Raw genomic sequence first — 15,860 nt, 5'->3', positions numbered from 1 at the left:
ATAAAAGCATAAATTACGGGCAACACAAAAAAGGATTTAACCCGTCCATACACAGAACAACAAATTGAATAACATAGAGATTGAATAACCCGTCCATACACAAAAAAGGATTTAACTAATTTTATTTATATATTAATTGAATAATCTAACATTTTAATTATTAAAATGTATAATTTTATATAGAGATTCAATAACAAAAAAGTTAATAAAATAATTTGAATTTATATTAAAAATAAATAATAAAAAAATATGTATAGGGTCATATTACTCATCTTCATTAATATTACTTTGCCACCCCTTCCACCTTTTGATAATTATAGACACGCCCTAAGGGCATTTCTATTGTTGAAAAATATTTTAAAGATTGACCTAGCCAATAGGGGCATTTTTGGATTTTAAAGACAGTTAGGGGTGGTTTCTGTAAATTTTCAAAAGATATGGGTGATCTGTATAAAAAGACAATAGGGGAGGGGTATAAATGTAACTGTCCCTTTTTTTTTTTGGGATAAATAACAACCACTTCTTATGATGTTTGTTACAATTATCAAAATTTCCTTATTATTTAAAAAATTATAAATACCTCATGATATTTGTTGAAATTATGTTATTTTTGAATAGAGATTTGAAATGATCTATTCTGTTGTATTTTTTCAAAAAAAAATCAGACGTGATGGATGACAAATTTTAAAAATTTCAAAATCATTATCCATTTAATCCATAAAAAATTCAGAAAACTTTAAAAAATAAATAAAATTATAATTTATAATCAATCCATAAGGCACTTTAATCAGTTCATCATAACAAATTGATCGAAACTTAACGAATACTAAAGATTGAACTAATAGTTAGATGGTTGCTAAAGACAGAGTCTATTGCTAATTTTTTAAATAATAAAAAATATTTATAATTATTTCAATTTTCAAGAAGCTCCTTATAATTTATTTATTAATTGATTTTGTTCTCTTGAAGTGGTAAATGCTAAGCGTTACTTAACAACTTTATTTCCTGCACTCACATCATTGAGTGTGACGGATTCACTTTAATTTCTTGGGAGATGGTCAATTATTTCAAAATTCATTTCAGGTACGATGATGACTTGAGTAAAATTTTCTTAAATCTATGTTAGACATTTATAAATTTTTTTATAAATATTTATCATTTATATTATTATAATATTGAATAATAATAAAAAAATAAATATTCAATTTAATAATATTTCCAGTAAGTAATATAATTGTTCATTAATTCATGCAAAATAAAAATAGTTTTTAGTAATTAATTATAGAAATATAATTATATTTTTCTATGATAACAAAATAATATTAGATACTATAGCTAAACACATATAAAATTCTAAAACATTAAATACGTGAAAGTATAAGCTTATTAGTTTAAACAATTTAAATTATTTAAAAATTTTGATATCAACTTTTGATGTATAGTTCTGAAAATAAATTAAAAATAGTACATTTGAGTTAAAATTATTTTTATAAAAATAAAAATAATCAAGAGCCATCTTGATTATGAAAAAACATGCTTTCATTAATTTTTCTTTTCTACACGGCGCTGCAAAAATCTACTATTAATGACAAAATGTTAAATCATGATTTTAAACTTATCATTAAATATAAATATTACATCTAATTAGTTTTGATTTTTTCACTATATTATTATTGCATAAAGCTGTTACTTTATATAATTAATGATCCATTTATAATGGTATACGATATAATGATAATAATTATTTTTTGTTACTATATATATGCCACTAATTGTTTTTAGTGATAATTTTATGTCATTAATCCTTACTAATAATAATTTGTATAAAATAAATTGTTACTAATATTTTGACATCGCCTACAAAGATAATAGTTAATTATTGTTGTACAATCGTGGTTAATTAGTATTCACCATAAATTTTATTTTTGGTTATGATAACACTAGAAAAAAAAATGACTATTGGCTACAATTTTAATAACTATGGACTAAAAATCATAGTAAATAATTTTTATTGACCATAGTTAAATAAAATTGATATAAAAACATGGATTTTCTACCAAAAAAAAGTTATTTGTCATGGTTTTTAGCCATGACAAATGTTTTAGTCACCCTCACAGATACTATGGCTAACAACTGTTGCATGATCGTGGTCTATGACTATTTGCTATGGCTATTTTGTCTTTAACTATTTAGCCATAATTAAATGTTTTGATTTTTTGTAGCGTAATTAACTATTACAAAAATTCATATGTTTTATAGTACTTGAAAATAAAGGTGAAGGGTTAAACTGATTTTAGACACAACAAAATTCAAGTACTATATATGACATTTACACTCTTTCCTAAAAAAAAAATACAATAAGTGCGTTTGAAAAAGTCACTAATTCTTTATTTTCTGAAAATTGACTTTTAAAAATATGACCTATTTTAAGGGTTTTTTTTTTAATTATAACAACCAAATAGTCAATATTTTTTCTATTAATGGAACTTTATATTTAAAAACTTAATTAAAAAGTCTTTTCAGAAAGCTGTTTCTTGTCATTGTTTACACAATATTGGAAGTGGGACCTTTTTGGGTGGAAAGAAAAAAAAGAGAAATGTGATCAAATGAGGAAATAATTAATTTGATTTGAGTTGGGATGGTTGGAATAGAACTTAATTTGTCTATTACAATTAAATGCATGTCTTTGTTTTTCTGTATCATTCCATCACATATAAGCTGTCGCAATTCTAACATAAAAACCATTAATATATATTGCATCATATATAGTAGCAAAAATATGTCCGTTACAGAGCTTAGTATAATTATTTATTTTCTATTTTGTAAATAATTAAATATAAAATAAATAATTATAATATAATATATATTTTTAAAAAATTAATATTCGATACGGTACGGTATATCGGTCCCAAATTCAATACCGTACCAAAATTGCCAAAATTTATTACTAAATTTTCTGGTTCTATAGATACAATCCGTTTATCAAACTATGAACATCCTACTTGCGACAATCAACAGTTAGATTCCTATGGACAGTGAAAATTGGTTTCTTAATATGTAATTATACATTCGCTTGTGATATAATGTATAATACAGACAACTTTGCAAAGAAATTCAGTACCAACGTAAAAACTTAATAGTTTAGCCAAAGTTATTTTAAATTTATAATGACTTTAGTTAAAATAGTTTTACCGATTGATTTCTAGATTTGATAAAAATAAGTTGTTATTATTTTAATTATAATTAATATTTTAATCTCAGTATTTTGATCTCGCATGCTGAAATAACGATAAGCATGCAGTTGTTGTACCAACTGTAAGGAGTGTTGAACACTTATTCAAAATCTCTGGATTAATGACATAACTATATGTATGCAGTTGTATGAAATGTCTATCAATTCATAACAAAATGTGTGCAGTTGTATGCATTAATATAATGAATGGCATCAAAGTATTGAGTCATGTGAACATTAATACAAGTGAAAGATATATCATAAATATCGACTAGTCGATAGGACAAAGTACCAAATAAAATTAAATGTACAGCTTAATTAAATAAATGTGTAGCTATCTAGAAATTTAATAAACTTGGTTATTACGCTTGAGGCCAATTGATATTAATGAAAGATTAAATGTATCTTTTATCCCGTGATACAAATTATTTGGGCTTTTTGTCTTTTTAACTTATTAGATTAGTATTTTAGTACTATAATCTTTTAATTTTCTCGATTGTAGTATTCTTGTTCATTGGAGTTTACTTTCACGGGTGAGAAGGGTGAACTTTGGCAAAAAAAAAGGATTAAAATTGCAAAAATTAAAAAGACGCAGGACTAAAACACAACTTTAAAAAGTTTAATGATAAAAAAATACTAACTAAAATTGACCAATAAGAATAAAAGCCCCCATTTTAAAGTATCACGTGAGAAAAAAAAAGTATTTTTTCGATGAGAAGGGTGAACTCCGAAGTATTAAAATCATGAAAATTTAAAAAATGCCCAACTTAATTCATAACCTAAAAAGTTAAAGACGAAACGCAAATAATCTAAGTTAAAGGACCAAAAAAATATTTAAGAATTAAGCTTATGGAATTGTGGTCATTAATACCCCAAACGTATCAATTATATTTTAGCCTATGGTTAAAACTAAGGTCCTATAAACAAATTGGTCGACCGAATGTATTGTGCAGTTTATTGAAATATTAATGTAATCTTTGCTAAAAAAAATTTAAAAATAACCCGAACTTCGACAATTTTATAGTTTAATCAAACTCTGCTATTTTTTTTTTCTTTCGAACTTAAGCTCGACCTCAAAATTTGTTTGTGCTAAATAAATTTTATGCCTACATTGAATGCTAAAATACTATTTGATTCTTTTCTCTAAATTATGAGTGCAATATTCAGTTAATTTTTATTTAGGTATGTATGCATGGGCTAGTCAGAATGGAGAAAAATGACAATTATTCACAAGCAAATTCTGCTAAATGTATTTGTTTAGTCCATAATTATATACTACAACGTAGTGTTTTCCTTTTTGTAAATTATTTATCCCTTACAAAGTACGCATCTAATTTCTTCTTCCTTTAATACTTTAATATTTGATTAGGAACAACAAGCAAATATCATTTAAATACTTGTCGTACTCAAATATTGTTCGATCATTATTCTTTCATGAACAAAAATCTCCAAAAAATTATACAAATAAATAAATATTGACCACTTTCTTTTTAGTTAGCATAATAGCTGCATTTATTATTATGATTAGTAGTTTTTTTTTTTTTTACCAGGATTATGACTAGTTAGTGATATATGTATAATATAGTAGTCTGGTAGATAATATATGAAAGCTATCATTAATGATATGTATTTAAATAAAAATAATTATCAATTTCATCATAATTATATCAAATTTTAAGATAGCTCAACGTGATTTATCTTTTCTAATATGAAATACTTTTCACACGTGATTGTGTTATATATATATATATATATAATATACATAATTTTTGTTGAAAAAATTTATGGCCCAAGATAATTTGGTAGGTCCAGCCCACAAATGTCTAAAGCCCACTCACCTGGAAGGCTTGGCCTATAGCCATACTCATTTCTCGGCCCACTCTGATCCGATCCAATTTCTCTTATATCTAGTAAAACCCTAATCCTATTCCATTTCCACCAACCCATTGTTTCTTCCACTGCGTCTCTTTCCCTCTTCTTGTTTTTTCCTCTCCCTCGATTTTCTACCTCGGATCTCTTTTTGATTTCTTGTCCCACTGTCTCCCTCTCTCTCCCTCTTCAATATCTTACCCCTTATTTAAGCCGCCAGTTTTCTGGAGAAATATAATGGTAGAAAATAGTGGAATTTCTCTCTCTCTCTCTCTCTCTCTCTCTCTTTCCTCTGATAAAAGTGTTTTTCGTGAACAATCTCCTAAATGGAAATCTGAGTGGTTGATTTGGGTCTTTGTGACTAAGCCTTGATGGTTGTTTGAGTAATTGAGGTTTCGTGGCTGTTTTAGGTGTAAAGCAACTGGTGTAATGGTTGCCGGTCTTGGTGGATGTAGGCTACCCATGACCGGATCTGGCTCTCTGAGCCATTATCTCCTTGCTGTTCTTGTTCCTCATTTACTAATTAGATCTGTAAATAGTTGTATGTAATTATTGGTTTATAGTAAAAGGATATTTTCGTAACCCATAATTATCTGTAATAGTCTGATTAGGACTTGTGGGCTTTCCTTTTTTGGGTTCACTGCTGGTGGATATACCCAACAGTGGTATCAGAGCCTTTAAGTTCTATCTCTGATACCGATAAGATCGTCGTCATGTATTTTTTATTTCTCTGTGAAATAACCTCTTGATCTTTTGACTTTATGCATTTTTTGTAATTTATTTGCTTAGTGCGCTCTATGTTATGCTTAGTGGTTATTTTATGAAAGTCTACGATATTTATTGAAATTATTATGAATATATGGACAATTGTATGAAGTGATAAACACTTATTCAAGACGTCAGCATTGACGCCACCATACCAAAATGTCTGCAGGTGTATGAAATGTCTACATTGATGCTATAACAAAATTATGCTATTACAAATCTCTACATTGATCCCATAACAAAATGTGTGCAGTTGTATGAGCCCAATCGATATACATTGATGAAATCGTAGTCTTTAATACCCCAAACTTCGATAATTTATGGTTTAATTAACTCACTATATTCTTTTTGTTTTTGGCTATCGGGCTGAAACTCATGCTCAAAATTATTTGTGCTAAATATTTTTTCATGCCTAATTCGAACGCTAGAATATATATTACTCGCCCCCTTTTTTTTAAATAAAATATGACTGTAATTTTCAATTTTTTAATTGGATACGTATTTACTGGCGTAGTTGGAATGGAGAAAAACGATAGTTATTCATAATCAAATTTTGCTAATGTATATACTATATATAATGTATTTATTTCCTTATTTGCAAATTTATCCCTTAGGATGTAGGTGTCTCGTTTCGTCTGTCATTTGTTATATATTTGATTAACTGAAGGTAGCTAGCAAATGTCACCTTTCATATACTTACTAATTAATCATTTAAAAACTTGTCCAACTCTATTAATGTCTAATCATTATTCTTCGGGGCACAAAACTCTCCAAAAAGTCATAAAATTAAATAAATATTGATTAATTTTTTAATTTTCAAAGAGTTGCAATGATTTAGGATCATGATTGACATTAGTAACATATGTACTATACTATACAATGACAAAACAGTAGATAATAATACGACAATAATTATCTCTAATATTGATCATATGTATTAATCGATTAAAATACCCCAAAAACTCTCTGTTTGAACCATTGGTAGGGAGGTAATTTGTGACATTTCTCAAAACACATGGATAAATTGTTATATTTTTTTCCAAGAATTTTTTTTGTACTTATTTTTTATATTATAGGAAGATAAATTGCATTTAATCATAATAATATATGGTCATATTAATGTAATATCTTTGTTTACTTATATAATTATTTATTAGTTTACAACCAACTTAAAATTAATTCTCGAGAGTGTGTGGAATAAGTTATTGAAATGGTTGATGTTGAATCGTCAGTGGGACATTTATTAATTTGGCTTGTTCCATCTTATTGAGAGATCGTGACCCTTTTCCATTAATTAAAGTTTGGAATTGATGCATGGGATCTGGATTAGTGGTCCAAGGGGTACGGTTCATCCACTTGGTTTAGTGGAGTGTATAATTGCATGGGGTCATGCATTCTCACGCACGTGTCTATTAAGTTAGTTACCGACCATTTAATGATGATATTAATTGGTGCATATTGGAATTTACCGACCACAATGTAATGTCGAATGGTCGATTGAGAATTTTAAATTTTTTGGAAAATTAATATGCAAAATAGGGGTTAGAATTGTTACACTTAAATAGTAACTATCGTAGTGAAAATTAAAATAAGAATACTTATTTGTGTGAGTCCGTAGGTTTAATGATGATTCGTGTGAAGAATGTGTGGAATGCTAAGAAAATTAAATGTTTTGTAGAAAAAGGAGCTTAAGTGAGCTGAAGATAAGTGTAAAGTTAGTGTAGAGTTACTTCCTTAACTTATCTAAATTCCTATTTATAGGAATTGGATGAGAAGAATAGGGAGGTGGTTGAGCACGATCTGAATATCCCTGGATTGATTGTGAAGTCTTGTTTTATGAAATATCTCGGTCAATTGCATGCCACGTCATTTATGCTTCATGTGCGTAAGAACGTAACTTGCCACTCAGCAAGAAAGTGGCCTAGTTAGGGTTTTAGTTACCTGTTGATCTTATCACAAAAATTTTGACTGGTAGGCTTATCGCTTGCTAACATGTAATTTATCACCCAATGTGAAAAGTGTTGTTTGACGTGTCAGATGGGCTGGTTGGACCATTATTGGGCTAGCTTGAATTTTGGACTTGGACTAACCCAATCTCCATCTTTAGTGTACGGACAGTTTGAAAAATTGCTCGATGCAGTGTTGGACACTGACACTCTTCGGACACATGTTGGACATGTGAGAAAATTAAAAAAAAAAAAAAGACACATCGTCGGACACGTTTTAAACACATTTTGAATTTTTTTTTATAATTTCAAAAAGTTGTGGACTATTTTTTTTAAGGGAAAAAAAGAATTTTGACTAGTAAAAAATAAAAAGAATTAACTCATTAATCTCAACTAAAATGTTTTGAAAAGAAATTACCAAAAACTTTTAGAGATGGTCATGATGATTTAATTAATTTCAATATTAAATATTTTTCGTTGTGTACTTTTTAAAATAAATTGATTATGTATATCTTTGAAGCCACATTTTGTTAAACATATAGATGTAGGACATGCCTATTTTATATTTTATCTTGATATCGTTCATATTGCATATTTTAATTTTATGAGAAATTAAGAATATATATAATAAAAATATATATTATATAGTCGTGTTAGTGCTGTGTTGTGTTTTAATTTTTTTATATTTTTTGTATCGCCTTGTCCATATCCATGCACTGCAGATCTTCATAGAGGGTTTTAGTTGGACTAGAGGTAATCCTTTGCCTTTAGGACCTGGCGTACTTTAGTATGCTGATTTTACCTTAAACGAGCTTCCGCTCTTGGATCAATTAGGTTGGACAACACTTTGGGAATTTAAGAAAGCGGATATGCTAAGTATCACTAATATAATGACAACCATATTTGTTATCACTAAATCGTCACTGATCCGTCCAAGAAAATGAGTTCTAAGATTGTTGTATCGATCGTGGTCAAATTCCCGAACGGTCCCAAGATCCTGAGAAAGATAATCAAACTAGCAGGGCGTATCCCCAGCGAGGACACTCCGACGCTCAAGTCAGAATTGCGATATCAAAGGATTAATAGAGAATAATAATTTTTACGTATGTGAACATTACCTCTTAATGAATATTTCTACTCATATTTATAATCCTTATCCAAATATATTAAGAAATAGCTGAAGAGTAGCAATTATGCTAACATCATGCTCCTGGATCATAGTTAAAATCCCTTAATAGCAGCCATAAATCAATCAGTAGAGTGCTTAATGGGATTCTTGCCATTTTTATTGATATACTATCCTTGCTAGCTTGAGGGGCAGATTGGTCTTTCTAAAAGTATCCTCATCAGAGGCATTTTCCGCATAATCTCCCATGTGAACGATGACATAGGCTACATTCAGTGCGTGGACCAAGTGTCTTCTGCCTGCATTGATGACAAGTAATCCCATTAACAGAATCGTACAAACGTTTGACACTTTGGTCATCAAACAAGGTCCACAGACTGTTGGAGTTACCCAACAGCTTCTCATGCTCCGACGTATAAACCTTTTCATTTTCAACCTTCATTTTTCCGTTGTCATCTATGCAAATTCCATCCCCCGCCGGCGATGATGGATGCTTCTTCATTAACCTTGGAGAAGTACGACGATTGATGGCATCCTTATGAAGACGAGGGAGGGATTTTAGGCTTTTTCTTTTCCATCATTGGGAGTCGAACGTCTTGACGGAATACTCGTTTCGCTTGATCTAAAATATTCATATTCAGACCCAATTGCTTCATTTTTTCCAAATTCTCTTTGATTCTGAGAGCTCTCACACGCTCACATTTAATACCCATATCACACTCACCCCCGCCTTCTACACATCTTCTATCTTTACACTCTTCTTCACTCTCGGTTTTCTCTTTACTCTTTTTTTATGCAAGAGTAAGTGATATATCACCCTAACCATATCTCTCTCTCCACATATTTATAATCCTTATCCAAATATATTAAGAAATAGCTGAAGAGTAGCAATTATGCTAACATCATGCTCCTGGATCATAGTTAAGATCCCTTAATAGAAGCCATAAATAAATAAGTAGAGTGCTTAATGGGATTCTTGCCATTTTTATGGATATGCTATCCTTGCTTGCTTGAGGGGCAGATTGGTGTTTCTAAAAGTACCCTCATCAGAGGCAGTTTCCGCATAATCTCCCATGTGAACGATGACATAAGCTACATTCAGTGCGTGGACCAAGTGTCTTTTGCCTGCATTCATGACAAGTAATCCCATTAACAGAATCGTACAAACGTTTGACACTTTGGTCATCAAACAAGGTCCACGGACTGTTGCAGTCACCCAACAGCTTCTCATGCTCCAACGTATAAACCTCTTCATTTTCAACCTTCATTTTTCCCTTGTCATCTATGCAAATTCCATCCCCCGTCGGCGATGACGGATGCTTCTTCATTAACCTTGGAGAAGTACGACGATTGATGGCATCCTTATGAAGACGAGGGACAGTGGGGACTTTAGGCTTTTTCTTTTCCATTATTGGGAGTGGAACGTCTTGACGGAATACTCTTTTTGCTTGATCTAAAATATTCATATTCAGACCCAATTGCTTCATTTTTTCCAAATTCTCTTTGATTCTGAGAGCTCTCACACGCTCATATTTAATACCAATATCACACTCATCCCCACCTTCAACACGTCTTCTATCTTTAAACTCTTTCTTCTTCATTCTCGGTTTCTCATTACTCTTTTTTTATGCAAGAGTAGGTGATATATCACCATAACCATATCTCTCTCTCCTCATATTTATAATCCTTATCAAAATATATTGAGAAATGGCTGAAGAGTAGCAATTATGCTACAATCATGCTCCTGAATCATAGTTAAGATCCCTTAATAGCAGCCATAAATAAATCAATAGAGTGCTTAATGGGATTGTTGCCATTTTTATGGATATACTATCCTTGCTCGCTTGAGGGGCAGATTGGTCTTTAGAAAAGTACCCTCATCAGAGGCATTTTCCGCATAATCTCCCATGTGAACGATGACATAGGCTACATTCAGTGCGTGGACCAAGTGTCTTTTGCCTGCATTAATGACAAGTAATCCCATTAACAGAATCGTACAAACGTTTGACACTTTGGTCATCAAACAAGGTCCGGGAACTGTTGCAGTCACCCAACAGCTTCTCATGCTCCGACGTATAAACCTCTTCATTTTCAACCTTCATTTTTCCCTTGTCATCTATGCAAATTACATCCCCCGTCGGCGATGACGGATGCTTCTTCATTAACCTTGGAGAAGTACGACGATTGATGGCATCCTTATAAAGACGAGGGACAGTGGGGACTTTAGGCTTTTTCTTTTCCATCATTGGGAGTGGAACGTCTTGACGGAATACTCTTTTTGCTTGATCTAAAATTTTCATATTCAGACCCAATTGCTTCATTCTTTCCAAATTCTCTTTGATTCTGAGAGCTCTCACACGCTCATATTTAATACCAATATCACACTCATCACCGCCTTATACACGTCTTCTATCTTTACACTCTTTCTTCTTCATTCTCGGTTTCTCTTTACTCTTTTTTTATGCAAGAGTAGGTGATATATCACCATAACCATATCTCTCTCTCCTCATATTTATAATCCTTATCAAAATATATTGAGAAATGGCTGAAGAGTAGCAATTATGCTAACATCATGCTCCTGGATCATAGTTAAGATCCCTTAATAGCAGCCATAAATAAATCAGTAGAGTGCTAAATGGGATTCTTGTCATTTTTATGGATATACTATCCTTGCTCGCTTGAGGGGCAGATTGGTCTTTCTAAAAGTACCCTCATCAGAGGCATTTTCTGCATAATCTCCTATGTGAACGATGAGATAGGCTACATTCAGTGCGTGGACCAAGTGTCTTTTGCCTGCATTGATGACAAGTAATCCCATTAATAGAATCGTACAAACGTTTGACACTTTGATCATCAAACAAGGTCCGGGAACTGTTGCAGTCACCCAACAGCTTCTCATGCTCCGATGTATAAACCTCTTCATTTTCAACCTTCATTTTTCCCTTATCATCTATGCAAATTCCATCCCCTGTCGGCGATGACGGATGCTTCTTCATTAACCTTGGAGAAGTACGACGATTGATGGCATCCTTATGAAGACGAGGGACAGTTGGGACTTTAGGCTTTTTCTTTTCCATCATTGGGAGTTGAACGTATTGACGGGAATACTCTTTTTGTTTGATCTAAAATATTCATATTCAGACCCAATTGCTTCATTTTTTCCAAATTCTCTTTGATTCTGAGAGCTCTCACCCGCTCATATTTAATACCTATATCACACTCATCCCCGCCATCTACACATCTTCTATCTTTATACTCTTTCTTCTTCACTCTTGGTTTTCTCTTTACTCTTTTTTTATGCAAGAGCAAGTGATATATCACCCTACCCATATCTCTCTCTCCACATATTTATAATCCTTATCCAAATATATTAAGAAATAGCTGAAGAGTAGCAATTATGCTAACATCATGCTCCTGGATCATAGTTAAGATCCCTTAATAGCAGCCATAAATAAATCAGTAGAGTGCTTAATGGGATTCTTGCCATTTTTATTGATATAGTATCCTTGCTCGCTCGAGGGGCAGATTGGTCTATCTAAAAGTATCCTCATCAGAGGTATTTTCCGCATAATCTCCCATGTGAACGATGACATAGGCTACATTCAGTGCGTGGATCAATTGTCTTCTGCCTGCATTGATGACAAGTAATCCCATTAATAGAATCGTACAAACGTTTGACACTTTGGTCATCAAATAAGGTCCACAGACTGTTGGAGTTACCCAACAGCTTCTCATGCTCCGACGTATAAACCTTTTCATTTTCAACCTTCATTTTTCCGTTGTCATCTATGCAAATTCCTTTCCCCGTCGGCGATGACGGATGCTTCTTCATTAACCTTGGAAAAGTACGACGATTGATGGCATCCTTATGAAAACGAGGGACAGTGGGGACTTTATGCTTTTTCTTTTCCATCATTGGGAGTGGAACGTCTTGATGGAATACTCTTTTTGCTTGATCTAAAATATTCATATTCAGACCCAATTGCTTCATTTTTTCCAAATTCTCTTTGATTGTAAGAGCTCTCACACGCTCACATTGAATTCCCATATCACACTCATCCCCGACTTCTACACATCTTCTATCTTTATACTCTTTCTTCTTCACTCTCGGTTTTCTCTTTACTCTTTTTTTATGCAAGAGCAAGTGATATATCACCCTACCCATATCTCTCTCTCCACATATTTATAATCCTTATCCAAATATATTAAGAAATAGCTGAAGAGTAGCAATTATGCTAACATCATGCTCCTAGAGCATAGTTAAGATCCCTTAATAGAATCCATAAATAAATCAGTAGAGTGCTTAATGGGATTCTTGCCATTTTTATGGATATACTATCCTTGCTCGCTTGAGGGGCAGATTGGTCTTTCTAAAAGTACCCTCATCAGAGGCATTTTCCGCATAATCTCCCATGTGGACGATGACATAAGCTACATTCAGTGCATGGACCAAGTGTCTCTTGCCTAGATTGATGACAAGTAATCCCATTAATAGAATCGTTCAAATGTTTGACACTTTGGTCATCAAACAAGGTCCACGGAATGTTGCAGTTACCCAACAGCTTCTTATGCTCCGACATATAAACCTCTTCATTTTCAACCTTAATTTTTCCCTTGTCTTCTATGCAAATTCCATCCCCCGCCGACGATGATGGATGCTTCTTCATTAACCTTGGAGAAGTACGACGATTGATGACATCCTTATGAAGACGAGGGACAGTGGGGACTTTAGGCTTTTTCTTTTCCATCATTGGGAGTCGAACGTTTTGACGGAATACTCGTTTCGCTTGATCTAAAATATTCATATTCAGACCCAATTGCTTCATTTTTTCCAAATTCTCTTTGATTCTGAGAGCTCTCACACGCTCATATTTAATACCAATATCACACTCATCCCCGCCTTCTACACATCTTCTATCTTTACACTATTTCTTCTTCACTCTCAGTTTATCTTTACTCTTTTTTTATGCAAGAGTAGGTGATATATCACCCTAACCATATCTCTCTCTCCTCATATTTATAATCCTTATCAAAATATATTGAGAAATGGCTGAAGAGTAGCAATTATGCTAACATCGTGCTCCTGGATCATAGTTAAGATCCCTTAATAGCAGCCATAAATAAATCAGTAGAGTACTTAATGGGATTCTTGCCATTTTTATGGATATACTATCCTTGCTCGCTTGAGGGGCAGATTGGTCTTTCTAAAAGTACCCTTATGAGAGGCATTTTCCGCATAATCTCCCATGTGAACGATGACATAGGCTACATTCAGTGCGTTGACAAGATGTCTTCTGCCTACAATGATGACAAGTAATCCCATTAATAGAATCGTACAAACGTTTGACACTTTGGTCATCAAACAAGGTCCAAGGACTGTTGCAGTCACCCAACAGCTTCTCATGTTCCGACATATAAACCTCTTCATTTTCAACCTTCATTTTTCCCTTGTCTTCTATGCAAATTCCTTCCCCCGCCGACGATGATGGATGCTTCTTCATTAACCTTGGAGAAGTACGACGATTGATGGCATCCTTATGAAGACGAGGAACAATGGGGACTTTAGGCTTTTTCTTTTCCATCATTGGGAGTCGAACGTCTTGACGGAATACTCGTTTCGCTTGATCTAAAAGATTCATATTCAGACCCAATTGCTTCATTTTTTCCAAATTCTCTTTGATTCTGAGAGCTCTCACACGCTCATATTTAATACCAATATCACACTCATCCCCGCCTTCTACACATCTTCTATCTTTACACTCTTTCTTCTTCACTCTCGGTTTTCTCTTTACTCTTTCTTTATGCAAGAGTAGGTGATATATCACCCTAACGATATCTCTCTCTCCTCATATTTATAATCCTTATCCAAATATATTAATAAATAGCTGAAGAGTAGCAATTATGCAAACATCATGCTCCTGGATCATAGTTAAGATCCCTTAATAGCAGCCATAAATAAATCAGTAGAGTGCTTAATTGGATTCTTGCCATTTTTATGGATATACTATCCTTGCTCGCTTGAGGGGCAATTGGTCTTTCTAAAAGTACCCTCATCAGAGGCATTTTCCGCATAATCTCCCATGTGAACGATGACATAGGCTACATTCAGTGCGTTGACCAAGTGTCTTCTGCCTACAATGATGACAAGTAATCCCATTACTAGAATCGTAGAAACGTTTGACACTTTGGTCATCAAACAAGGTCCACGGACTGTTGCAGTCATCCAACAGCTTCTCATGTTCCGACATATAAATCTCTTCATTTTCAACCTTCATTTTTCCCTTGTCTTCTATGCAAATTACATCCCCCGCCGACGATGATGGATGCTTCTTCATTAACCTTTGAGAAGTACGACGATTGATGGCATCCTTATGAAGACGAGGAACAGTGGGGACTTTAGGCTTTTTCTTTTCCATCATTGAGAGTGGAACGTCTTGACAGAATACTCTTTTTGCTTGATCTAAAAGATTCATATTCAGACCCAATTGCTTCATTTTTTCCAAATTCTCTTTGATTCTGAGAGCTCTCACACGCTCATATTTAATACCAATATCACACTCATCCCCGCCTTCTACACATCTTCTATCTTTACACTCTTTCTTCTTCACTCTCGGTTTTCTCTTTACTCTTTTTTTATTGAAGAGTAGGTGATATATCGGCCTAACCATATCTCTCTCTCCTCATATTTATAATCCTTATCCAAATATATTAAGAAATAGCTGAAGAGTAGCAACTATGCTAACATCATGCTCCTGGATCATAGTTGAGATCCCTTAATAGCAGCCATAAATAAATCAGTAGAGTGCTTAATGGGATTCTTGCCATTTTTATGGATATACTATCCTTGCTCGCTTGAGGGGCAGATTGGTCTTTCTAAAAGCACCCTCATCAGAGGCATTTTTTCCGCATAATCTCCCATTTG

Source organism: Sesamum indicum, linkage group LG8 (genome assembly GCF_026168435.1).
Source record: "Sesamum indicum cultivar Baizhima isolate 11 linkage group LG8, ASM2616843v1, whole genome shotgun sequence".
In the NCBI taxonomy this organism is placed as follows: domain Eukaryota; kingdom Viridiplantae; phylum Streptophyta; class Magnoliopsida; order Lamiales; family Pedaliaceae; genus Sesamum; species Sesamum indicum.
Note: the sequence above shows the minus strand (reverse complement) of the source record.